The sequence below is a fragment of the Passer domesticus genome, chromosome 4 (assembly GCF_036417665.1).
Source record: "Passer domesticus isolate bPasDom1 chromosome 4, bPasDom1.hap1, whole genome shotgun sequence".
Classification (NCBI taxonomy): Eukaryota; Metazoa; Chordata; class Aves; order Passeriformes; family Passeridae; genus Passer; species Passer domesticus.
This window is the reverse complement of record NC_087477.1, coordinates 59,505,200-59,532,170: the sequence shown is the minus strand read 5'-3', so window position 1 is coordinate 59,532,170 and position 26,971 is coordinate 59,505,200. Positions and strand designations below refer to the sequence as shown.

Here is a 26,971-nt window from a genome sequence, read left to right as displayed (position 1 = left end):
TGAAATTCATAAAATTCCTGTCAGCAAGACATATGGAGCTTGAGACATTAATTTACAGAAGTGCTGACAGCATATTAATGTTTTGTTTGTAATACAGAGCAGATCTAAAACTCAAGGAAGTTGAGTTAAACTTGAAGTTAAATTATAAAGGCAGATGAGAAAGGCTTCAGTGACATAATCTAAAATACAATTAGAAAATAGGGTTTAACATTAGTGTATAAAGAATTTGAGCATATTCTTTTAGTTTTCCCTGAATAATGACTCTACAGTTAAATCTTCCCAGGCTCTCAATTTTAAGCTTCCAACTTATACCTCAGAAAGAAACCAGAAGACTAGTTCAAATGAAATCATGACCAGTTTTTATGCTGCAAGATAACAGATGGTATGAACTTTTTGTTCTAGGTCAATAGCAAACTTATTATGCAGCTGCCTGTCTGGAAGTGCTAACTACAATATCGTAGATGAAGAGGAAAGCTATTGAGGCCACAGTAGCACGCCCAGAAGTACCACCTGTAAAGAGAAAAAAAACCCGCCAAGAGCTTATTTTCATTGACTGAGATTTCTGTGTCAGTTCTAGAGATAACAAATAGGACTCCACAACATTTTACAGGAAGAAAAACACTGAGTTGAAGGGCCTTTAGAGATGGATTTTGTGGGAAAGTCTATAATTCACTGCGCCTTTTTTCTTCCTGTTATTGTCCTTGCTTTGAACACCAAAACGAATACACATTGGCATTTATGACAGATATTGGGTAACAGCAATGGCGTAATGTGACATGATGTCTGTTGTAATGAGAGCCTGAACACAGGGAGGTAGAAGTCCTTTGCAACCAAGTGTTTCTATAGATATGCATGCACTCAAGCCAGGGTTTTTTCCTTATCTGGTAAAAGGCTGACTTTTATGTTCAATTCAAAGGATGAAATCTAAGAGGTGGAAAATGAAGAAGCACGTTTTTAATGTTTTTTTTTCTTACCTACTGCATATTTATGTCGAAAGAAATGTCTGAGTATACCACAGCAAATCCTATACACATTCCTGTAAAAGAAAGTCTCAGTGAAGCATGTCATTAAAGATTAATATTAAAATAGAAATTATTAGTAAATATTTTAATTTCTTGATCCCTTTAGGAAAACAGTCACAGACTCCTTCAAAGATAAATTTTCAAGCTTCTTATTTCTTTATGATGTATTTCCTAGTGTTTGTGAATATAAAATACTGGCAAAGGTTTATTAAAATATTTTTCTTATTTTATCTAAGTATAATACTATAGTGCTGAAATATGCAGACAGCTTCTGAAAAATATTTCTTTGCAAAAAAAAGATATATTCTTCTTTGAGCTTAGAATGAAAATAGAATATAGCTGTAAGTGTATTGGTCCACAATAATATAAGAAAAGGTTGTTAGGGAATTTTATAAACCTGCATGCTTAAGAGAAAATATTTGATAAAGTGCACTTTCATACTCTATTACAAGACACATATTTTTGACTGGAAATCTGCTCTCTTTATTTTTCATGCCTTCTTCCATCACAGTCACAGCTTTGCAAGGCAGTGAAGCTCAGAGTTTGCAGTCTTAACAATCACAAGTTTTAAATGGTTTGGGAAAAAATGCAGCACAGGATCCAAACAATTTCTTTTTGCTATATGGCTGATGATGTCTGTGTATATATACACGTCTGTGTACGTGGGTGGTGGGTGTGACTGTAGCATTTGAGCTGACAACTTCCTCTATAAAGTTAAAGATGTCTGGCATTCTTTTAAATTGCTTATGACTTGGCCAAAACTGAAATGTTTGGGCTGAAATTTTCCACAGTAGGTTTATGCATCAGACAGAATTTTATTCAAAACATTCAGACAAAATAGTTCATCTATTTCAGAGAATGAGATTAGGCAAAGTATGTTGTTTTACCAGTTTTAAAGAACATTAGAGAACAGTGTCTCATAAAAGCTGGAACAGAACCCAGAAGCTGTTAGTTGTGCCATCTCTTTGGCAGCAAGTACCAGAAAAACCAGCTGCTGAGTGAATGCCTTTGCCTTCTGATCAGCATAGAGGAGAGTGGAATATTTTTGCTACCACACCAGAACTGATAGTACTGCAGGTTAGTTTTATAAATGCTGCAGTTTTGCCCCACAATTATGACATTTGAATTTAAATACAAGTTATTGTTTTCCTTCTAACCCTAAACTTTCTATAATTCTATGATAGTTTCCATCCAGTGAGAATAACTTGACTAGGCCCAGAATTTTATTTCTGTTACATATCAGAAAATTGTTCAGAATGAATTCCTGTATTATGAAATTAATTAATTTCTGAAGTACAGAAATATTAGTTTAAATACATTATAGGCACGTTCTGCATCTTAGTATTACTCATAGATTTATAAAATCATTGAATGGTTTGGATTGGAAGTGATCTTAAATCTCACCTTGTTCCAGCCCCTCCACTATGGGCAGGCTCACCTTCCACTAGACCATGCTGATCAAAGGCCCATCCAACCTTCCAGGGATGGGGCATCCACAGCTTCTCTGGGCAGCAGTTCCAGTGTTTCACCACCCTCACAGGAATAGAATTTCTTCCTAAGATCTAATCTAAACCTACCCTCTTTCAGTTTAAAGCCACTCTCTCTTCTCCTATTGCTTTATGCCCTTGTAAAAATTCTCTCACCACCTTTTTGTTCTGTTTTGCAGCATTCTTGGGCTGAGCCCATTCCCTAATGCATCTTAAAAGTTTTACTAAGTCCAGTCAAACCCCACAGCTGAATGGTTGTGGGAGAGAAGCTGCTCATCTTTCAGGAGTGAGACATGATTATTCCCTTCCAGATGTGTTTGCATCAATCATCACTAGTAAAACTGGAGCGGACTTCTGGTTGACAAATTCACCCCTAACTCCCAACACAGGCATTGAAACTTGACAGAAACCATCTGCAGTGCTGCCTCTGTTTGCAAAATGGTGTGTCCTCATTAAACACAAGATCTCTGAAGGGTTTTGTTAGGCAATCTGTCAATTACCAAAAGGTAGATGTAGCTCTACCAAAAAGTAGGTGTAGCACTATTTCAGAACATACTTCTTCTTTAAATAGCTCTGCTTCCAGCCAGGTGAGATGCATGCAGTAAAGCCATACATTTATCAAAGAACCCCAGAATGATAAAATAGTTTGGGTTGGAAGGGACCTTTAATGGTCATCTAGTCCAACACCTGCTGCAATAGGCAGTGACACCTTCAGGTAGATCTCAATGCTCAGAGCCCCATCCAGCCTGACCTTGAATATTTCCCGGGACAGAACATTTGCTACCTCTCTCAACAATTTGTTCCAGTGTTTCACCACCCTTGTAAAATTTTTCTTCCTTATATCTAGTCTAAATCTTATCCTCCTTTTGTTTAAAACCGTTACCCCTTTTCCTATTGTGACATGCTCTGTTATGAAGTTTGTCACCATATTTCTTGTAAGTACTGTTTGGTTACCAAATGGCTAAAATGAGGTCTCCCTGGAGCCTTCTCTACTTCAGACTGAAGAACCCCAACTCAGCCATTTCTCAAAGGAGAAGTGTTCCACCCCTCTTGTCATCTTAGAGAATATTCCTCTGGACTTGTGCCAACAGGTGGATGTCATTCCTGTGCTGGGGATACCAGAGCTGCACACAGAACTCCAGGTGGGGTCTCATAGCAGCAGGGTAGAGAGGCAGAACCACCCCTCTCACCCTGCTGCCCATGCTGCTTTTGAAGCAGCCCAGGAAAACAAAGCATCTTGGCACATTAGGAGGCAGGTGTGCTTTCTCTGGGAAGCATTTGCATACGAAGATAATAGGCACTGTAAAAGGTTATCAGCCAAACTCTCATAATTGGTACTTGCAAGCACCATAGTAAGCCTTCTAGTGTTTACCTTTTTATCCTGTATTAACAGCTACTTCCTTTGAACTAAAAATATAATTAGTGGTTAATAAAAGAGCATATTAGATTATTCACAGTGTAAATTCATATGGTACGAATTAACTAAGATGTGTCAGCTGAGGTTCAGGCTTGAGTTAATGTGATAGTGAGGGAATTTGCAGATGACATCAAAAGAAGTTCTGATAGTATCAAAATAACTGAAACTTCATAAGAAAATCTTGTAAATTATTTTTCTCTATATACAGTTATTTTAAAATTCAGATGAAAAGATAATTAAAATATCTAAATATAGATTATGTCTATGACTAGAAGCAGAATCAGTGATTTATTTTTATATATAACTCAGATTGTTTAATTGAATTAAAACTCTGTGCTATTATATTTATTAGATTTGATATACTCCATAAGTATCACAAGTTTTTTCCCCAGTATTTTTCTATTCATTGACATTATGAATAGCTTTGTATATCTTAATAAGATTTCTGTTAAATATAGCTTTGGATTTGTGCAGAATTACCCCTGAGAACTTTATTAAATCAGGTCATTCATTCAAGTTTGTTTGTACCAGAAACACAGTGGAGTCACTATCCCTGGAGGTGTTCAAGAAACAACTGGACACGGCACTCAGTGCTGTGGTTAAGTTGCCATGATGGTGTTCAGTCAAAGGTTGAACTCAGTGATCTTAGAGGTTTTTTCCCAACCTAATTGTTTCTGTGATTCTGTGAAAGACAAATACCATTGAAATTACACAAGAGCAGACTGCCTATTTACAATGGAGAAGACATTGATCCCCACTAACCACCACCTTTCTCACCTCACTGTTGGAAATTAATAGGACTTAATAGGTATGGGGTACTTGAGAATCCAACCTGTCAAGTGTGAGGGCTGTGTAGGACTTCAGGGTTATAACATACGTTGTCCTGATCTTTAATCAGCTAGCAGGATTCTGCAAAACCTGAAAACTGAATATTTATATTGTTGAGTGGAAGGCAGAAAATTGTGCCACACAGAAATTACAGGCAACATCAGAATAGAGAGAAGACAAGTCATGAAAAAGAGCACTTCTGTAGAAACCTGTCCCAGAAAAAGAAATTGAGAACTGTGATTGAGTGAGCAGGAGAGGAGAGATTAGGTTTTCTGTGCTGGCAGTCATCTGCCTGTACCTATGTCTGCCTATGGGTACAATTCATTGGAACATCAGAATTTGTCTTCTTCGGAGATATAGAACTAGCAATAACAAAATTATACATGATAAATGCAATAAAATTAATTTTTTCATGTGTAAAATATTATTTTTTACTCTATTCCATGGAACACTTCTGAAAGGTCCTAAAGGTCATAATGCTGACTTCAAAAACACCTAAGAGATGTTAGACATAGACAGTTCTGACATGGGTTCATCTTAAGAAATTGTTCCAAAATGTCTCACTTAACAGTGACCCAGGACTGGGCTAATTTAGGATGAAAGCAAAAATCTCAGAGAAAATTGGGGAATGCATTAAGGTATCTCAAAACCAATCTACAACTAACAGAGTCTCAAGCACTCTAGCATTTTTCCCTAATTAGGTCAGCAACCCACAGAATGAGAAGTGCAGCTCTTACCCTGACTCATTGCACTTCCGTGACCTGTTTCAAATCAACAGAGAATGTACTCATGCCTTTTATCAGCTAAACAATTTGGACTGCATTTTCAATTAGTTCATCTTTCTGTTCCCTTTTTAGAATTCAAAAAAAATCTCAGATTGCTGTCTTCTCCTGTTTGTCAGCTAACTTCAGCCATAAATTAGAGGCTGAAGAGGTGATTGTGTTATAACTAAGCCACTACTGAACTTTTGCCATCTTTTACACCAAATCCTCATCTTTACAGTCTGTCCTGATTTAGGTAAGGGGCTGGCAGGAAATGGGATCCACTTGACCAAGTGAGTAACAACTTGTTTGCCGAGAGACTTTCCATCTGGCTGATGGAGCCTTTCTGGCATGCTGGAACCTGGTGCCAACATCCTATAAATGGGAGAGTGAACAGCCATCAGAGGAAGTAAAGATATGAGGTAGGATTATGGAAGATACAGATCCCTCAGAATGAACAAGATGGGTCAAAATGTGACCGACCCCAATGGATAAGGTAACAAAGAGTATGAGTTAATGTTTACATGAAAGAGCACCTCAGAGGTGTGGAGCTGTGTGATGAGAACAGCGTTATCCACATCTCTTCTGCTACTTTGTGGGTTGTGTTCTATACTGCAAGAGCTTTGCCCTTTATACAGCAGAGATGAAGATCTCAGGTTTTTGAAGCTATATCAAGGCAGTGTTTACCTGTAGCCCCCAGGGAAAAGTTATGTAGAGTAAGATATAAAATAAATGATGACAGATGTGCTTCTGATGGTGACATTATTATCCCAGCATCAAAACTCCATGTTGTAACCATGCGATGTTTGGAATTGTGTTCTGACATAGTATAAAAATTTCAGATTGCAGGAATGTGCCTTAAAATATACAGCCCTTCTATCTTCTTTGTGTTTCTCCTGCACAAGTCACTTTGAGATCTTGGTGTGAGCAGAATTGGATATGTTTACTCTTTATCTCTTACTGCCATTTTTATCCTAGATTTTCACGCATCAGAGAGGTTTAATTGACAGTTTAATCCAGCAGGTTTTACTTTGGGAGATAGACCTCTGAGGAGTGGTAAGCAAATAAACTGTTGATATAAAAAGTGAGATTATTGCCATAAACTAAAGTTTGCTGCATAATTGTCCTTTATCTTCAATGAAGCAAGTACAAAATTTTATAAAGTGAAATATGTTTGAATTGGTACCTTAATTAGTACTTTTCTTAATAGCTTTTGCAATCTTAAAGTAAGACAATGTAAAATTATTAGTAATAGGAATGTCAATGGCAACAGTAGTTGCTAACCCTACTACTATTATTACTGCTGCAACTAACAATATTATATTGGATGTCATTCTTTCCTGAATTCAGAAATCAGGATTTGAATTGGAAACCTTCATGATTTCAGGGCTACTTGTGATTTCTCTTAGCTAGGGAACTGACCCAAAACTTCACAATCAGCTCCCAGTGCTTCACTCATTGCTCATTAGTGGAATACTTAGCATTGAAGTCAGCAGGAACACTCAGAGGATATAAAAGCTGTGGAGTTTATCTTTCATCATATTGTCATTGATCACAATAGGAAAAACAATTTTCTGTTGTGCCTTTACCTTTAGACAACTGCCTGTGACTTGACACCAAGTCATAAAGTATGTCTGTTCTTTGTTTTTGAAGTCAGGCATAATGTCTACTTCTTGTGTTTTAATAAAAATAGTATACACACTAAATTAGCCAAATATTTCATATTGGAGTACTCATGTTATCATAATGCTCCATTACAATGCCTTTGATTGTCCTGTCACTCACACAAATGCAGACAGCTAATGAATTAAATAGAATGACACTACTTTATCATAAGTTTAACCTAAAAATAAAGTCATGCTACATGAACATAAAGTGTCAAATGTTACCATAAATTTTAATAATGATGGCATCTTTTCATTGTGCTAAAGTGAAAAGACACAGAATGCTTTTGTATTGATCTTACAAAACACAAGCAAATTATACTTAGACAAGTACAAGATAAGTGTAAAAGAAAGCAAGACAGGAAAAAAAGGCTTTTCTAAAACTGTTAAATAATGCTTTATCTCCCCCATGAATGAGCTGAAGCAAAATTTCTCACTGTGCTGAAACATAGAACAATGTGAGACCAGGTTCATAATAGGGAATAAAAACATATGTTTTTTAAAAGTTTAAAGATTTTTGACACCATGGTCCTTGCATGAAAAGAATTTGAATGTTAATGCAATGATAGCAATTTTGCATTGCAGATGGACAGTATGTAGCATTCTGCATATCATTCTGAAGTGTTTTCCTCAAGACTTAACTGATGTGAAACTCTGTGTTAAACTCACCGACTTTCTACTGAATTAATTGAAACAGTGGAAAAAACAGCACAACACTGTGAAAAAAAGCCAAAAAAAGTTCCTTTCTCAGGATGTGAGAACTCTGACTCATGACCACAAGTTGTATAATCAAAGCGTCTGGGTCAGAAAACACATACATATCAATAATCTCTTTCTGAGTTTAATAATCTCAGAAGACTTAAAGCTTTAGATGTTCATGCACAGTATGCAAGCAGAAATAAATACTACTGGTTCATTACTCTTACTATTTATCTCAAAATTTAAGCTAATTCAATCAATTTTTTGATAGAATGTACTATCCTTAAAGCTGTGAGTTTAGGTTAATTTTGAATCCTTTTTTCACTTGCAAATTGACTGTAACACACAAAGCACACTGGCCAAGGGATGCAAGTCTTGCTGCAGAACTTCAATGACACTGGCTCCTTCCCTTCTCCCCAAAAACAGTTTACTCTTCAGCAGACAGCAACTGTGCTCAAGTACAAGAGTCTTTATTCCTTTGTGCATATTCTTGCTTGTCACTGACCTTGGTAAGCTCTTTGTTTCCACAGTACTTTCTAGCAGAGCTTCACTAATTGTGTAGGAAATTTTTTCACTTCTAAGTATTGATTTTCGTACCTTTCCATTTCACTGAAGGTTCTTTATTTCTCTATTATGGAAAAAAGATAAATTCAAGTTCCTTAGCTGCTTTCCCTATCAAGGCTCATTTTGTCTTTCTTTTTTTTTTAGTTAAAAACTGTTCTTTCAGTCTCTACTGCTACAAGAGCTTTCCCATGCCTCTGTTCTTCTCATGATTATATGGCAGAAAGAAAGCCAGTGGTCTGAATGTGTCCCTTGGGGTGATCATGCCAAGGGATCAGCATTAACTAAAGAGAAGAAATAATGAACTAAGACAGAGGGTTATACATTTAAAATAAGTTTTATATTTCCATCTCTTTTCTATTTTTTTAAATCCTAGATTTTAAATACAAGTGCACTATAATACAACTAAGAAAATCTAATGTGTTTTAAACTGATAAAGACCCAGCCTAAGGCAACATTGAAGTTCTTGAATTGAATAAGTGCTTTAGGCTATAGAGATATTTATTCATGCATTTAACTCAACAAGACATTTTCTAGCACTTTACAGCAGAAACAAAATGAAATACTCTATTATGATTACTTCATATGTGGCTTTAAGCCTGAACATGGTAAGGGTTAAGACTGGTTATTTTTATTAAGTGACTAAAAATTCAATATTTAAAAACAGTGATTAAAATACTTCAATTTTAAGCACAAAATAAAACATCAAACTTTGAAATACCTTGTGGGCATACTGGATAAACATGCAAAATATCTCAAATTTCTTTGTGACTAGATTATATTCATCCTTGTCATGGTTTAACTCCAGTCTGCAACTAAACTTCACACAGATGATCATTCACTTCTCTTTTGTCAGGTTGGAGGACAGAGAATTGGAAAGATTAACAGTGAGAAAACCTGTGGGTAGAGATAAATAGAGTTCAATAGGTAAAGCAAAACCACACATGCAATCAAAGCAAAACAAGGAATTAATTCCCTGCTTCCCATGGTCAGGCAGCCATCTACAGGAAAACAGGGCTCCAGCACACATGATGGTGACTTGGGATGACAAATACCAATATTCTGAGTATTACCTTTTTTCCTCCTCCTTCCCCCAGCTGTAAATGCCAGATGGAGTTAAACCATGAAAAAAAGGAAAATTTCATCTGCAAGGCCTAGAGTTATTCCTTAAGAGTTCTAACTTCTTCCATATTGGAAAGACATGCTCGGTCTGCAATGATTCCTTCCTCTGTTTGAAACATCACAGTTTAAAATATGGACAATTACATCTTTTTATCTCTCATTTTCTCATAATTCAATGAGCATGAGGTTAAAATGGATAATTTTGAAATTTGTCAATTTTTCTAGGTCAGTTTATGCAGACAACTCAGGAACAATATTTAGATATTCCCATCTTTTATTTGAAGAAGTGGTTCAGCTCTTTCAGAGCTCTTTTTACTGATTTTCAAAGCTTGGAGTATCAGAGAATTCTGTATCACGAATGTTATCTATTTCTCTTAACATAAAATATTTTAGGCTTGCTGAGGTGATCAATCAGCAGCCATTGCCTTAAATCCTGTTTTATTTGAATAAAATAATCTCTAGTACACATAAAAATGAGCCGTGAGTGCCTAGCTTGACACAGATGAATTGTCAAAATATGACATTAGAGACATCACAAGCCAAACATTTCTATCTTGGAAGCATTTCCTGTGCTTCCTAGAGATGCACACTGGTCCTGATCTAACTGGATTTTTCTTGCAGTTGCATCCATCTCTACTTTTCTTGTATCTCATGACCTGTTAACAGAGAGTTTTCACACTGTCAGATCAGCCAGCTCTCCAATGTGGTTTTGGGTCCTGATCCCGCAGTGTCATTGTGACAGCTAATTAACTCTGAAGCTTTCTGTCAGAGTGAGTCAGCTATTTCCTTCCGAAACAAACCTGCTTGACTGAGGCTTTGGAGATTATGAATCTCCAACAAAACCGGGGTGGGTTTATGTATACATGTATGGTATAGAGAAACCTGCTCTAGGTTTGGCTCCCCAACCCTGCACTGGCTTTGTGCAGTTTAACATTTGCACACTTACTGCACTCTAATGATGCAACACTTGAGCACCCCCACCAAGTCTCTGTGCCTCAAGCTGCCACACTGATGCATTTGAACAGAAAGGAACATTGGAATGCTGGCGTGTCTGTCACAGAAAGAAAGGTCACAGGCGGGTCCCAAGGCAAGGGTGGTACGGTGCTGCTGCAATTGCTCAGCTCTAGACAGAGCCTTCAAGAGGACAGGCATAGCTGTGCTGTGCAGCCTGAGAGCCTTGTAGCAGGGCATGCCAGTCAGCATTGTTGGTATAGCATCAGAGGTCACTTTCCTCTCTCATTCTCTCTCTTTTTTTGCCTATTTTGTTAGCTTTTTATGCAAATTTTGCGTTAGGATATTATCAGTACTGAAAGTGTTGATTCTCTATTTTTGGTTAATCATTGTTCTTCCTTTTTTCTATTTTACACTCAGCACAAAATTCCCATGGTGCTTCCTAGTTACTAAATAATAATAGATTGATTTAATTGGAAAAAACCCCTCTTGGCTTGCTGTCAGATTTTTTGCATGTTCCAAAGATCTCTTTTCCACTTTCATTATTGTAATTGAATATCAAAGCCCTCTGTTGTCACCTGAGCAAGTGTCCATATTAGAATCTACTTTATTACATTTTTAATGATTTTCATAACTCGGGAAGGCTCTTTTGGTGGCTTTTCAGAAGTGATGACTCAAGTCCTTTCCTTAAATCCATAGGGCAAATTAGAATAGTAAGTAGAGGCAAATCTCTCATATACTTTTTCAAAGGGGTTGCAAAATATTGTTGTGCATTTTGTGCAACCTATTTTCTATAGGAATCTTAATTTTAGAACTGCTTTGTGAAAATGCTATAATATTGTTTGCTGATTGCTCGTGACTTATGGTCAGTCTTAATGACCAAAATTCACAGCAATTAATTCGTGCTCAAAGATTTACCTATTTTGAAGCACTAATAAATTCAGCTGCAGATCACTTTTAGAATAAATTTGTGCTATTTATCATTAGTTATCCTTAATGAGTTGTGATACAGAAGTTTCTTTTGAAGCTGAACCTCAATACCTACAAAAGACATGTTTTGAAAGAAATGTCTTCTTTTATTACAGTGAGAAATATAATTTTAGGTCTCCTTTCTCAAAAGTGAGCTTGATCTTGATTCTAATTGCATCCAAAAATCATTTTTAGAAAAAATCAGAAATACTTTAAAATTCAGAGACTATGAGCCCTGTGAAAAAATTGGCTGTTTCTTAAATCAGTGTGATTTTGGATGTTATCTAGTTATAATTACACTAAAGACCAAGTAATGCAGTTTTATTTTGATAATTTGTGGGTTCTATATACTGGTTGTGTATTGATATAAGACAGACTGGATCTTGCAGGTGCAAATTTAACAGTAATTACTGTGGGTAGGATTTAGGCAGCCTGATTTTTCAATAAGAAACATGAAGTTCTTGCACTTATATGGGATCTATTCATGTCTTTGCTTGAGGACTGCAGCTAAATGAACAAATCCCATTTTTTTCTTTTAAATAGGTACCTGTCCTGGGCTGACTTTATGATGCTTGTGTCCCTATTCATCTGTTTAGTCCAGAAATAAGTTTTGCATCTTTAAGACTGGTTCTGAGAGTGAAGGGGCAGAGAAGAAGTACAGAGTTTGTTATTAGAAACTGCACTTGCTCCCCCACATCCTCTCCTGGACTGTGTTGTCTGCAGAATGGACAGATGGCAGGAGAGGGCTTTCCTTTGCTTTTAGTTTCTTTTTAGCTAGCTGAGGCAGAGAAACTCCCTAGACTGTGGTTTTTCTCTTTTTTTTGAACCTGTTTACACCTGCTCTGGACTGAACACCCAGAGGAGCACCAGCAGCTCACACCTGTGGCCACTGGGCTGGGCCTGGGCCGCGGCATTTCCAGCACCGGAGGGACTGATAACAGACTGATAACAAAGTGGGTGAGCCGAGCCACAGCCCACCAAGGGGACTTTCTGAGTTTGTCATCTGTTTGAAACAGTGAGAGGTTTTATTATTGTTCATTTTTTGTGCTGGTGAATGCTTTGCCTGTTAAATAAACAGGGTTTTTTCGACTTTTCTCCAAGGAAATCTTTTCCCAAACCAGTTGAGGGAAGAGCCACTTAAATCTGTTTTCTAGAGGAACCCCTTTGGAGGGGTTCTCTTTCTCCCAAATTTGCCCAAACTAGGACAAATACATTTTTTTGGCACCCAGCATTGGGCTCAAGAAGGCAGAAAAAACCCTGTACTGATTGCATTTTGTTTGTACATTACTCTGTATTGGGATAAAGCATTCAGTAGCCATGTTGCTTGAATTCATGATGTGTCTCTGGGTGGAAGCCTGTATGTGTTTCTGGTCCTAGGCTTTTTTGAGGTTTAATAACTTTCTGGTCTCTAGGATTATTTTCTTACCCAGAAATAGCTCCAGCATTGTCTCTAACATGTAGTTTTTACAGTTCAGAGGCATGGATTACAACAGCTATTGTGCTGGGCTTGGTGATAATGGAGTTTACAAAGGTACCAGACTCTGTTCAAGATAAGTATGGTTTAAGGTTTCTTTACATTTGTCTTTAAACTTTCAATTTTCAAATATTATTTCTTGTTCTCTAAAACCAAACATTTCTAAGATAACAAAGAGTTGAAATTAAAAACAAGGAAAATTTCAGGTGATGTAAACAAATTTAATTCAGGTACCTACAGTGCTAGTCAGTCCCAGAAACAAGTTCTTCTGGATCATACATTAGAGGAGTGCATTTTGTCTTTGTCAGGTCTGACTCCACACTACCCCACAGATTTATACTAAAACAGGTTAATACACACATACATATTTAATATCTATTAGTTTTTAAGCATTTTCCCCTGAAGTTACTCTTAGAAGGTTAAAAATTTATTCATTTTAGCCCTATGAGACTCACTTCTATGTGCATTTTCTTGTGTGTTGTTGCATATAAACATGTGACTCTTGGGAGGACTGTAAACCCTAGAATAAAATGTATTTCTAGCTGTTAGAAGAAAAAATCAATTTGTATTTCTCTTTTGTGACTACTAATTTGAGAAATATTTTATGACAAAATTCTAAGGTGTTTTCATAAGGAGAAATTCTGGTCTGTTATTCTTATCTTGAAAAAACTTGAAGTATTTTCAAAGCCACTTTTTGCAATTGCACTGAGTAGTCCTGTAAGATAGTGTTGCATTCATAAATCACTTTATTTGACTCATGTCATGGCTTATCTAAAGTGCAGAAGGGGATGTCATGAGGATCCATGTCGTTTCTGTCAGCCCTCCCATGAGATAATTGTGGTATAGGATTTACCTATTAAAGCAGAGGGCAGACTAGAATTTCCATGGAAGATGATCCCTTTGGTAATAGCACAGCTAGTGACAAACACACCACTACTGGGATTATAGCAAGGGATTCAAATATATGTCAATAAGAGTCAGAATGTGGCTAGCTTTTGATGTCCTTCCTAACACTTATTCATGTTTTATTTATTTCTTTCCATGTGGAAAAGGTGGTGTTTCCATTTTTTTCACTCTCCTCTGATGGAATTGTGTCCAGCTTAGGTTATTAGCAGAGCAGATAAAAACCTGGAATTCTTTATGGAACATATGTCATTGCTTGTTTCACTCAATCTAAAATATGTATAAAACTCTTCTATAACATCATTAGATTCTTTTATACTGGAATACGTCTTAGACAAATACTGGAACACATGTCTTACCTGAAATAAGTTGCATATTTCAGCTGAAATCCCTCATATCATTTTTATGTTTTTCATATTTCTATCACAACATCAATTCAGAATCAATGATTTAATCTATTGTTTGTGGTAGGCTGAGTACAGAGGCTGCACTGACAGATCACTAAGAGTGATAATTCCAAACAACTGAAATAAAAGCAACTTAAATAAATGCAGTACTCAAACTCCAACAACTGTATCAGTGGAAAAAGCAGCAAGGAGAGAGTACTGTTGAAGCAGCCCCTCCTGACAGGAACGATATCCCCTTTGTCCCAAGGTTTTGGATATCTGTTCTTATTTTCATTTGATAAAATTATATCATGACAGTGCTGCACTGCTGGGAATAGTGATGCCTCACTGGATTTTTCCTAACTTCTGCTCAGATTTCCTATGTAACAAAGGCAGCACTGTTGCATTCATTTCCATTTCCAAAATATCTGTAAGTGGAAATGATAATATATTTTCAACTGGGTGACGAAAACATATTGAAATTACATCAATAGTACTCATAAGGCTGCTATGCTTGGAATCTAAACCATTTCTTAACACACTTAAAAATATTATATGAAATGCTTTAGGCATGAAAAGAGAACCAAAGGGCTGAGGGGAGGGGACAGATTGAACAGGGCCAACATGTCAGGGGCTAGACAGAAACTGTAGATATGCACACAGTTCTACCAAGGAGAGCCACCATAGGTGCCCAGAGATGGCACTGAATGTGTCTATCACCTAATGAAAAGTTGTGTTACACAGGGTTCCCAATGACTGGAAAAAGCAAATGTTGCTTCCATCCAAAGAGCAGCCAGAAGGAAATAGGGAAGTGTAGGCTTCACCTCAGTCCCTGATCAGGAAACATATCCTCTTGGAACTAATTTCCAAGAAAGAAATGAATTAAATTGGGTACCACTGGTTTTACCAGGGTAAAATGTACTTGACCACATTGCTTGCTTTTTATCTGAAGGAAAAAACAAATATATGTCTGAGAGGAGGGTGGGTTAATGCACCTTGAGTCTGAGCAATGCTTTTGACACTGGCTTCCAGGCATTTCTTAGCTGGAAACAGAGGAACTATGGGCTGTACAAATGGGCTGTTACACTGTTTGAAAATCAGCTGTACTGCCAACCTGCCAAGCTCATTGTGCAGTAATCAATAGCTTGATGTTCATTTGGCAGAGGTACAGAGCCACCCTAGGGTCAATACTGGAGCTGGTATTATTCAATATCTTCATCAGCAGGCTGGATGATGTGGCATAATACACTCTCAGCAAATTTATGGATGATGGTATATCAAGGAGAAAATTGATTGAAATGCCAAATGGCAGAATTTTGATCCAGATGGACCACAGGAAAATAGAAAAAATGGACCAGCTGTAGCCTCATGAGGTTCAATATGAAAAGTATAAATATCTCAGCCCTAAGAAAAACAGCTATGTAAATCTTCATAGTCTTGGAAGTGACTGACTGAGTAGCAAACGTGTCAAAGACAACCTGACATCCATGCTGATGGATGCCAGTTTGCATATCAGCCAATATTTTGCTCTCATTTCAGATAAGACGAACCTCACAAACCAGTTTAGATGAAACTTAGAGAAACATTAACAAGATCATTGCCAGTGAATCAAAGAAAATTTTTGTAGTTATTTCGCTTGTTGTCACTGGTGAGTTCACACCTGAAATTCATCTGCTTTTGAGCCATTTCAAGAAGGACATTGAGAAAACCAGTGTCCAGTGGATTACATCAAGATGCTTAAGAAAAATTCCTGAACTGTCATGATTGTTGATAAATGTGTAGTTTGACATAATGTTAATACAGCATGCACAGGGTTTCATTATCTCATGCTTACAATGTATATTTGATTTTTTTTTCCTTTTTTTAATTACTGACCTGGTTTTCAGGGATGACTATTCTCAGAGTCAGAGATTATTACACAGAAATCAAAAAGATGACCTCTCATGCCTTTCCCAGATGACCCCAGGTGGGGAGTAGTAGGTTTCAAAGATAATATTAATAGATTTTTTCACTCCTGAAAAAGTTTTAAGATATCAAGTGACTCATATAGAGAATTCTCAAAGTGTTTTGTATCTTTATTATACATTGCACACAGATAAGATGTATTTTTTAAGTAATCATCGATTTTTGTGCAGTGACAAATGACACTAGCAACTGGGACCTTTAATGCCTGTCTTAATTTAGTCTTCTTCTGTATCTGCAGGTATGATTTTTCATCTATAATGATGTGTTACAAGAATATGCAGATCACTGCTTCCAGAAAATCATGTAATAAAGTATCTGACATTACAGTTAGTGCCTTAAATTCAGTGTAATTCCTAAGCATGGAGCTGTATCAACAAAACAGTGGCCTGGTTTAGCTTAAAAAGCAAGTCTGTCTGTTCAGTGCTCTTTGCAAAATCTGGGTCTTATTTTTACCATATGGATAGTGTATAGAAAAGAAAATACCATAGTCATGCTGAGAGTGGCCTACTTTGCAGTGTGCCTGGATACTGGAATGGCTCAGCAGGGCCACTTAGATACTGCAATTCTCTTCTCAGCAAAGTGAATGATCTTGGCATGCGGTGTGTAGATGATAACTACAGGCTCTGTATTCATGGCTGCAGCATTTGGACCACTAATTGTGTTACTGCCAGAGCAGGCACTGATTTAGCTCTAAGTGGTCTGCATGCCAAGGTAGGACTTGCTGCACATCTTGCACGTAGCTCTATATATTTATTCATCCCTTACTGTGGGTTATTATGTATTCAGTTGCTATTATGAACATAGTGCTCTTCACTTCTTGTCTGAACATCTTGTTCTTTCTATAAGGTTCCAGACCTGTTGGGAAATCAGCCAGAGATGCTGAAGCTCTCCCCTTTGGAATTTAATGTGCTGTGTTATGCAGCACATTGTGTGCATCTATGCAGGCTAGGCTGCAGGCAGCCCCATTAGGGACTTCAGTGCTTTATAGGATTATAAAAATAGGGTGGCTGGTTTTCCTTCACAAGTCATGACAACAAAGTGGCAGTGTAATCTCACGGAGGTGATTTCTCACTCCCACAGAAGCCTGATGTAATACCTGACATTGGCCTTTGGCACAAAGCACCCACTTTCCATCTTTTCTACTATATTGATGAGTCTGCTAATACTTTAGGATGTAACCTGATGTCAGGGAGTTTAAAGTTTGCTGTGCCTCTTCACCTGAAGGAGTGTTTGGTGCAGTTCTGCTTGATTACTTGGACACACTCCTGACATGGCTGTCTGTGAGATACTTGTCCATATGTGTTTAAAAGTGTGCTGATAATTCTGCGGGAATTTTTTTCTGGTTAATTTTCAGATAAATTTAGTTTAAGAACTGAGGAGAAAAAGTTGCATCAATGATTCTGGAAAAGAAGGTGATGAATGAATAAGAATCATTAAAGAGGTCCAAACCCAGATCTTCCAAATAATTAAAACTATATATATTAATTCCTTGATTTTGATATTGTCCTCCATGTACTCCAAAAATATAGAAGAAATGGCATGAAGTATAGATGAGAGGAAGGACCATAGATTAGTATTTAAACTACAATGTAATGATTTTAAGGAGAAATAAAAGATTCTCAAGCAGTGGGGACTGGCTGACTGAATTTCCCTATGTTGCTTTGAAAATGTAGTTAAAATTTGACAAGCACCTAGGAGCATAATTCTGAGAAAGGAAGATTTAAGCTATTTAAGCTATTTAAGCTATTTCCTTTTTTCAAGCTCTTAAATAATAAATAAAGCACAAATTTTATTTTTTTTAAAATATACTATTCCTGAAACCCAATACCATAATGAAATCTGCCTGCTGATTTTGTTTTCCACTATTCAAAATCTTAATCAAATAAAGAAGAACTAGGGAGATCTTTTACCTAAAGAGATTAGACCTTTAATTAGTGTATAATGTATAATTTTCTCTGTTGGAAACTAGTGCTAGTAAAGTTGGCACTATCAGGACATTGGTCATTCAATTTCAAAGTGGACAAGAACTGACTTGGAACACAGTCATAAACCAAATAGCATTTGTCATACACTATAAAGGTATATGTAATTGTCTAGGATTACGCAGGTTTTGTGATAGAAACCTCTTATAGGGATGTCACAGTAGATAAAACTAGGTTTTATGTGTCTCATAGTTTAGAACTGCTAAGTATTTTTCACACTGACAGGATACAGCTCCCCAATTTTGGCAGACAGTTCTTGTCTCACCACCAGTCCCATGGAATGCAGAGGCTGTATCCCACACTATGGTGACACCTATTTCATGACAGGTCATTCACATCAGGTCATCTCATCCATATTTCTTATAAAGGGGAGAAGAGAGGGACAAAAGAAATTATTTTTCCCTAGCATTCTTTCAGATTGGAATTCAAGTGTTCAAGAGCTATTATTCACTAATTTCAGCAAAAAGGATTGTCTTCAGTTTAGGAAAAAACTCCAAAAGTCAATTTGGTTGACTTTTCCCATGTATTTTCTATGAGATACATTCAATATGGTCTCATTTCCAACTCCTGGTCTCCTGCCCATCTGCCTTGCATATATGTTCGTATATATGTTTTCTCCTTTGTTCTCTTTTAGGGTGAGCTAAAGGAATTTTGAGAGGTAAAATCCACCTGCAGTTCTAGGGATAATTTGCTCCTGTGATTTCTTGCAACCACAATCACAAGTAGGACTGCAGCTTGCTGTCCCAGTAGGGTTTTGTCCTCAGTCTCTCCACCACACCATGGGACATACAACAGCAACCTGCTGGCCGTGCCACTGAAGAGAGAAGATACTGTGGGGGCCTGCTGTGCTTTGTGTGACTATGATTCTAGGTAGGGTATGTGGACAGATTAAGAACTTTGAAAGACAGGCATATTAGAAAATCTGAAATGCTAGACACAAACATCAAACTATTCATCAACAGTGCAACCCTGAAAGAGAAATGAAACATTCAGTCAAAAGAGCTTTTTTCCCATCCACGGAAATTTTGTCACTAAAATCATAGTTACAAAAAATTAGCTCAGTATGGCTACTGAAATCATGAAGGATCAAGTGAAATGGTATGTTTCTCTAGGCAGTAATTACAATTATTGTAGCTCTAACATCAGGGGTTATGATCTTGTCATGTACACAGAATCACTTTAGCTGTCTACCAAGAGCTGGAGCCTCAAATAAAAAGCCAATACAGCTCTAATTCTGTAATTGAAACTGAACTTCTTTCCTCAACATCACTACTGAGAATTGATTGTTAGTGAGGGTTTAAGCATTGGTGGAGTTTTCCTAATCATATGGTTACCATTTACACCTAGACAATTTGTGAAAAAGGGAACTGGATTCTTAGAAATCATGTTCACTAGTATAGAAGAATTTAAAGGAAGTGGTCATATGTATAGTCTTGCTCCTGGAATAGCAGCTCCAAAATCTCAATAATGAAAAATTCTAAAGGGATGATTGATTTAGCTTGCTGAACAATGTGGGGGGGAAAAAAAGAGACAAAAGATGCAATTTTTTTGCAAGAAAAAAGGAGGCAATGTGTCAGAGTGTAGTGACTGGACCTGGGGATGGAGGTGAAAGCCATGACCATTCTGGAAAGGATATTGTGCAGAATTTCAAAAGTAAGAACATAGAGTCAGAACCCAATGCAGAACAAGAATAAAGCATGGAGCTAAAAAAAAACTGTTCTACAGAAATATTGCAGAAGTCAATTAAGGCTTCAATATATGTAGGTCAATACACAAAACAAAACACTGGGAAAGAAGGAAGGGCCAAGTTGGAAAAAGAAAAGAAAAGTACAGAGAAGCAAGAACAGGATTTGTAAGAGATGTGTAAATTTGTGAGGATAGAAGCGAAAGCATGAATGTGAGGGAAAATGAACAATGAGGATTAATATTTACTTTGCAGTCTAGTCTCGGTGATTGATTAAAGGAAGGAAAAAGTACTGGAAAATTTATAGAGATATGTCTTCTGAAGTTCAATTTTAGAGTTTCTATTTTAATGACTTGAAAAAGTTAGAAAGGTAATCTGAGGCAAGACAATAATACGAATCTTGATTAAAGGCAAAGCAATGACAGAAGTCAAGTTGAAAAAAGACAGTGGCTGAATACAAAACTCATAATTTTCTGAGTTCCTCCTTCCTCTTCTTTGCATACACAAATTACAAAACTCTTGTTAACTGCAAGCCCAGGTAGTTTGTGGAATTTGGTTTATCACTGCTATGAATCTAGAGTATCAGAGCAGAAATCATCAAGATTATATATATATATGTAGTCTGCTTATTTATTTCTAACTAATCAAGAAATGGCATCATTTGAAGAAGAAGATTTTGGCAACTAGTCAGATTTAGATTATATTAATGCAACATCTGAAAGAGATTGTCGTAAGCAGGGAGACAGCATCATATGAGAGAGCAAGAAATGAAGGAAAAGGCCAAATTCTTGCTGGTGCTGCTGCTCCAGGTGCTGAAGGGAGACAAGGCAGATCTGCAGTGGATGTCCTCCCCAGCTGTTCTGAGGTTTGTTATCGCCCTATTTTATTTCAGGTATGAGTTTAAATGGACATGGACTGTGAACAGAGTGCCCTGGGAAACTTTAAAAAGTGGAAACATACAAATAAAAAATAATTATATTTTTTGCCATTGAAATAAAAATTATAAGGCTGTGGTCCACCATCTGGGAATGTCTTCTGGCAAATTACTCATGATCACCTACAGCAGACAGTCAGAAAGTCTATTCTTTGCTTCTGTTTTCTCTATGATTTGGCCCCTGCCAGTACCTATTTCTGGTTCATAAATTCTTCAAAAGGCAAAATGAAGACACTTAAAAATACTGATACTTCTCCTCTGCACAGCCATTCAGCTAAGTCTGCTGAGAGACAGATCAGAAAGTTGCTTTTTCAGGGGGAAGTCTGCCCTGTAAATGAATGTTTTATATCTATGTTTTTACATCAATACTTTGGTAATGATGAGAAAAAACTACTGATTTGCCTTGGGCATATGACATAAACCAGAATTATTTGGGAGGGATACTTTCACAGCACGAACTCCTCAGAATGCAGAGCACTTGAAGTGCTGTGTTTTCATTGACATTCCAATAGTGCCAACAGAAGCTGTACTTGTAATTCCCTGTATAATTCCAGAAACTTCAGTAAAAACTGTAAAGAACCTGTCACCTTCCTGACTTTTCAGAAATCCTTTATGCAACTCAGATTTTACTTCACAATTTCAGCCTGCTTGTTTTTCTTTTTTGCTAAAATTATATGGGGTTATTTTACTGTAAACAAAATTGAAAAGGCCAATTTTCTTCTGACTAAGCTTGATTAACTTTTTGTCTCTAACCTAGTAAAATTGATTTCCTGTTCAGAAAGATTTAACAAATTATATTAATTTAAATACACTCAAAGCCATGATGTTTATTAACGATACAGCAAATGTGCCTCTCAGCTTGCAAGATGTAAGTACTTAATCTTGCAGTTCTCTGCTGGACTGCATGCCAAAAGCAAATACATGCTCCATGAATTCTATAAAATGTGTAATAGCCACTTCCCATTACTCATTATGACTGCAGCTAATGTTAAAACAGAAGTTTAGAGGCATTTATAGGAAGATGCAGAAATCCTGGTGAGAAGTCGATATGAGCTACAGCCTAGAAGGCAACAGCACAGCTGACAGGAGCAAGGGGATAATCATGGACTGGTAGAGGTTTCAGCCTCTTGCTTCCCAGAATTTCTCTCTTCTTTCCAAATCTCTGTGAGAAAATTGGTCCAGGCTTTTCTTACCCTTTGCAGATATTTGAAATAGTAAGAACTGCTGAAACGGGGGGAATGTGTCTGAGTGAAGCAAGGAGGGATGAACATTTTTCCTTGTGCCAGAGCAACAGCCTTCATGACTTGGAGAAGTTTGAGATGAAGAGCTGAAAGATGGGAACGATGCTTTTATTACAGGATGAGGCTACAGTCTTTCCATTTGTGGCCACAAAAAAATCAAATTAATGTTTATGCCTAAGTACTATTAGACACTTGACGTTGCCAACTTGAAGATAATATTTAGGGATAAATAGTCAGTTTTTTAATGGTTATTTAATGCCTTGAAGGATTTCATTGTATAGTTTTTCTGAGGGGGTGGAGGGTGCCTTTTTGTTTTTGAAAGTATGGCTAGGGCTTGCAAAGTGAAACCTGAACTGCATGTGTATTAAGTGGCTAAAGAGACTACAGGTTCTCATGCAGAGGAATGATTGCCTGACTAGGAGAAAAAAAATAAAGAACTATATATAATGGAAAATTCTATTAATGCTCTGCCAAAGTAGGACCAATGACTATAACTTGACCCAATGATACTTCCATTTGTTCTCTCATTTTAGTAGGATTTAGCCTAATGGGCTTTCAATACTGCCTACCTGTAAGGTCAAAACTATAAACTTCCCTTTATCTGTGAACACTGGCATTTTTCATTTTCTTCTTGAAATAGTGGTTTGAAGCTATATTGTATGTAATAAAGGCCTTCTGTATTGTTTTTCAGAGGTAGCCAGAGCCCACTACCCTAGGGAGTGACCTCTATGTTTACTTCTGAAAGTATTTTGTTATCCTGAAACATAACATTGCATGTAGGAATGTCAGTTTCTGTTACAATTGAGTCAGAATCCTGATAGTTTCACACTTCTACTGCTCCTGCTTGCTATTGCTGCTAAAAAAATATTGAAAAGTAAGTGAAATGTCATAAGTTTCACACTCAGAGAAGGATGAACAAAGTATTTTCTCTGGATTTGTAAATACTCACACAGAACCAACAACATATCTTGAATGCATCCACTGCAGAGGCTTTGCTTCTGGTCTGACAGAGTCAGAAACTGTTGTTTCTGTGTACATGAACATTTTTCACCCAGTGACTGGGATTTTATCGATTTAGGAAGCTTAGCTCACTGCAGAAACTGTTGTTTAAGGCAGAGCTGTGCAATAGACACGTGGAAGCAGGTACTGCTTACAGATTAACCGTGCTGAGGTGACAGATGGGGAGTGAAAGGGTTCTCCGTTGAGTAAATGGCCTTTCAGGAAATATTTAGATGAGAACAACAAGATCATGTGGAACCTCTAAAATCCACTTGGTTCTAGAAGGAGTTGTGAAGCAATCCTGAATACAGCTATAATATTTTTTTTGTAATGCTGAAACTTAGATCAGCTCAAGCCCTACAGTATTTTATGGGTGACCAGAGCCCTTGGTTGCAGACCACAGCTGCAGTGGGATAGAATGATAGAAGCCAGGGATAATTTTACATGGATGTAACATAGGATATCAAAGTGAACAGGCTGATTAACAACTTTCTTTCTTTCCTAGAGCATAAAATGCACTGCTCTGGCCTTCAGACCCTGATGCTGAGACAGCTCTACTACTGCTTCCAGTGGAGACATCAAGCTGGAAGTGACAATCCTCTATTCCATGAAAGTAAAAAGCAGGATCTGTCTAGGTAGAGTATTGATGAATGAAGAGTTAAAAACACATATTTGTCTGCATCCAACATGAAAACTTTGCAATATCAGAATTCATTTAATTCTCACTTGCCATCCCAAGCCACTCTGTCTTCACTTGTCACAAAAAGTTCTCTTTCTTTCCAACACAAAGACAGCTTAAGCTTTATATTATGCCAAAATACACAAATCAGAATGTAACTATTTAATGATACAGCTGCCCATTCTGACCTCAGGAACTCAGGACATGATACTGAGTGAATCTAATAATTCCACACAATGCTTTTCATTAAATTATACTTTTATCTTTTCCCTTATCTGTGAAGTCCTTAGGTTTTAGTTGCATTATTATTTTATTTTTCCTCTTTATGAGTCAAAAATATAGAATCAATAACATTGTTCTTTAAAGAAAAGGAACCTGTAATAAAGCTTATGATTAAAGTAATTTATTTGATTTATAATATATGAATAAATGTCATTAAAAAATACTCATGGGGAAAAAAACAAAGCTAATTTGAATTCACAGCCCACAGCTTTTATTCAGTAGGTTTTCATTTCATCTATATACATACACACATACTTATATATTAACAATATATATATATTCCACACTATAAGGACACATTCAATTTAGCCACATGGATCAGGAACTGAAATGAAAAGAAATGAAAGATAAGAAAAGCAAAGGAAAAAAGGAAATAAAGGGGAACTTCAACTTTCAATGATTTTCCAAAATTTATTTGTGCAAGGTTTGCTTCCAAATTGCAGATTAAGTAAGCATTCAATGATGAGAGAAGAGAGGGATAGTTTTTATATGAAGAAAAAGAGTTCAGATTAAATACTTTGTCTGTATGTGAAACTAATTTGTGTGTTCCTATGGATTCTCTGTAGAAAAGGGGATTCTGATGAATCTATGGAGGAAGATGCTCCCATTTGGCAAATCTACAGAAAGGTTTCAACTTCAGACTAAGCTTTCCTTGCAGAGAGCAGTCTGGTACTGAAAACTGATAGTTATCTCTAAATGTACGGTCTGATTTACTCAATAAAATGAAGATTCTGACATTTCTGATCATACTAAGTGTTTACTCTGCAGCACTACTCTTTCTGTCAGCTATCAAGAATACTGCAGTTGTTTATCTCAATATTAATTACCTGCATAATTATTAGCACTGTAGTTTGTGGGAAAAATCTAAAACCAATTTTTTTGATTCCAGTGTTCCACCAAAACATAGGTTTTTGACTTTGCAGCTGAGGCAGTTCAGGAAATTTTGTGATAATAATAGGTTATTAACCCCATTTCAGTTTTAAAAATTGGAATTCCTTCACCCTTCTGTCTCTGGAAGTAGCAGCTGAACAGACCCAGAAGGTTCACAGAAATAGAAAAGTTCAGGCAGAGGCATATTTTCATAATATACGAATATTTAGTTGTGGAAGCAAGGCAGGGAGAAGGAATTCTGATTCCACACAGAAGCTGTGCTCCTGCGGTGAAGATGCATGCACAGATGTAGGATGGCCATATGTTCCTTTGTAAGCAGGATCATAAACTTCAGAGCCTATGTGTCCTGTTGGTTGCTGCAGTGGGAAGTGCTGGAAGAGTAGCTGTTCTGGCTCTGTGCATATACAGGAACTATGCATTCTTGGACAGTATTCATGTATAACTTTGCTAAGACAAAGTCTGTGTGGTGTCCTTTGTGAATACAGACCCTGGAAAAATATCACCTAGTTTTGAAGAAGTGCATCAAGAAATACATTTGTAAATGCACACAGGTAATGTTTTAGGTATTTGGTTTTAGATGTTTGGTGGGCTTTTTTTGTTTGTTTGTTTGTTTGTTTGTTTTTGGGGGGTTTTTTTGTATGAAAGGGCTATTTTCAGAGTATTTTAAAAACACTTTATACTACACATCTAAGAGGTGGACTGTATAACCAAAGTGCTTCCAAGGTTTCAGCTCTAGAAAATAATATTCAAACAAAGAATTTGTGAAAGGTCTTGAGTGAGCTGATCCTTTTGTTTAGATCTCTGCTTAGCAGATTGTTAACCAAGTTATATGCAGTCAAAATTGCACAGAGATGGAGAATAAATTCCCATATGAGATACTCCATTTTATATTCCTGTGCACAACTGGTATTTGCACAGTACTGTGTTCATTTAAATTTTAATACCATATTGTAAATTATATCATTAATGGTAAACCTGGTGTTAATATTAATAAGCTGCTGGTTTCAAAAAGTGCTGCATCAAAAACACTCTAACAATAGCCCCTTAACACTTCCATCACTTGAAAAGAGTCAATGATGTGAGGGTTTCAAATGCAAAATGACTCTCACTTTAAACCTGAATTATGAGTTTCTGTATGCCAACAAAGTGCAGTGTCAATGATGGACAACCAGTAAGTCAAAATTTCTTAGGCTTTGAAGATTTTCAATTAGAATCACAAATACTAATTACTTAATAGAAATTCTAAATATTAATAATTATTTTATAAAAGGACTAACCATTTTATTTCAGGATACGGTAACAATTGTTCTTTGCTGAATCTGGATCTTAAAACTTATGAAATGTTTTATATTCTTCATTACAAAATTGCTAAATTTGGCAATGTAATGCTCCATTAAAAATTCCTGTTATACATTAAGCTATATTAATTACTCTGTATATCATTGACATGCCTAGGATATGCCTACATGGAGGCATATCTTCTGAACTCCAAAGAGGCTACCAAGTGCCTTGTGCACACACACACACACAAACACACACACAAACACACACACACACACACACACACACACACACACACACACACACACACACACACACACACACACAGAGGACCCTCTAGTTTGGTTCCTCTCAATTTCATTACTAAATTTGTCTTTGGAGACCTGGACAGTTAGAGAGGAAATTGTTTTTAAACACATACTGATAAAAGTTTTCCTGCTGTGAGCCCTACCTATCAGTCCTCTGGTCAGTGGAAATTCTGTAGGAAGATTTAATGGGGAGATGCTTCATATATTCTGTATTGTCGAGTTCACTTTCATTGGCATGGGATTTTGCTAAGGGTATGCCTTGAAAATCCCTGTGAAAAATGACAAATAAAATTGATTTCAGATTAACTTTTCAGATTTAATCAGAGACTTCTAAAGTTATGATAAAGCAGCTGCTTTTTACAACAAGGAGAAAATTTTCTCAGTTTTATGCTACATCATAAGCATTGTTAAGACTGCTTTAGTTGAAATTAAATATCTGTAAGACATTCAGGAGTACAAATATAAAGTTACAGAAAGAAAC

The 26,971-nt window shown here is 36.7% G+C and overlaps 3 long non-coding RNA genes across 6 annotated transcripts in view; 2 read left to right on the top strand and 1 right to left on the bottom strand.

Moving 5' to 3' along the window:
- The window catches only part of LOC135300030 (uncharacterized), a 39,254-nt gene extending 38,205 nt beyond the window's left edge, over positions 1–1,049 (top strand). The window contains exon 3 of the long non-coding RNA XR_010361899.1: positions 403–1,049. This is a non-coding gene — a long non-coding RNA (uncharacterized LOC135300030). The remainder of the gene's footprint in view (positions 1–402) is intronic.
- LOC135300029 (uncharacterized) lies at positions 162–10,585 on the bottom strand. 3 transcript variants are annotated; one of them, XR_010361895.1, is made up of 8 exons: positions 10,508–10,585; positions 9,161–9,336; positions 8,384–8,506; positions 4,704–4,851; positions 4,455–4,608; positions 3,882–3,916; positions 975–1,036; positions 162–510 (listed from the first exon to the last, which is right to left on the bottom strand). It is a non-coding gene; the product is annotated as an uncharacterized LOC135300029 (long non-coding RNA). The 3 variants fall into 3 exon arrangements; XR_010361897.1 differs by having other exon boundaries at positions 10,362–10,558; XR_010361896.1 differs by lacking the exon at positions 3,882–3,916.
- A 62-nt stretch (positions 10,586–10,647) lies between these two features.
- Positions 10,648–24,008, top strand: LOC135300027 (uncharacterized). Of its 2 annotated transcripts, none has more exons than XR_010361894.1 (4): positions 10,648–10,783; positions 18,826–19,061; positions 20,614–20,740; positions 23,555–24,008. It is a non-coding gene; the product is annotated as an uncharacterized LOC135300027 (long non-coding RNA). The 2 variants fall into 2 exon arrangements; XR_010361893.1 differs by having other exon boundaries at positions 10,694–10,756.
- Positions 24,009–26,971: the final 2,963 nt, after the last annotated feature.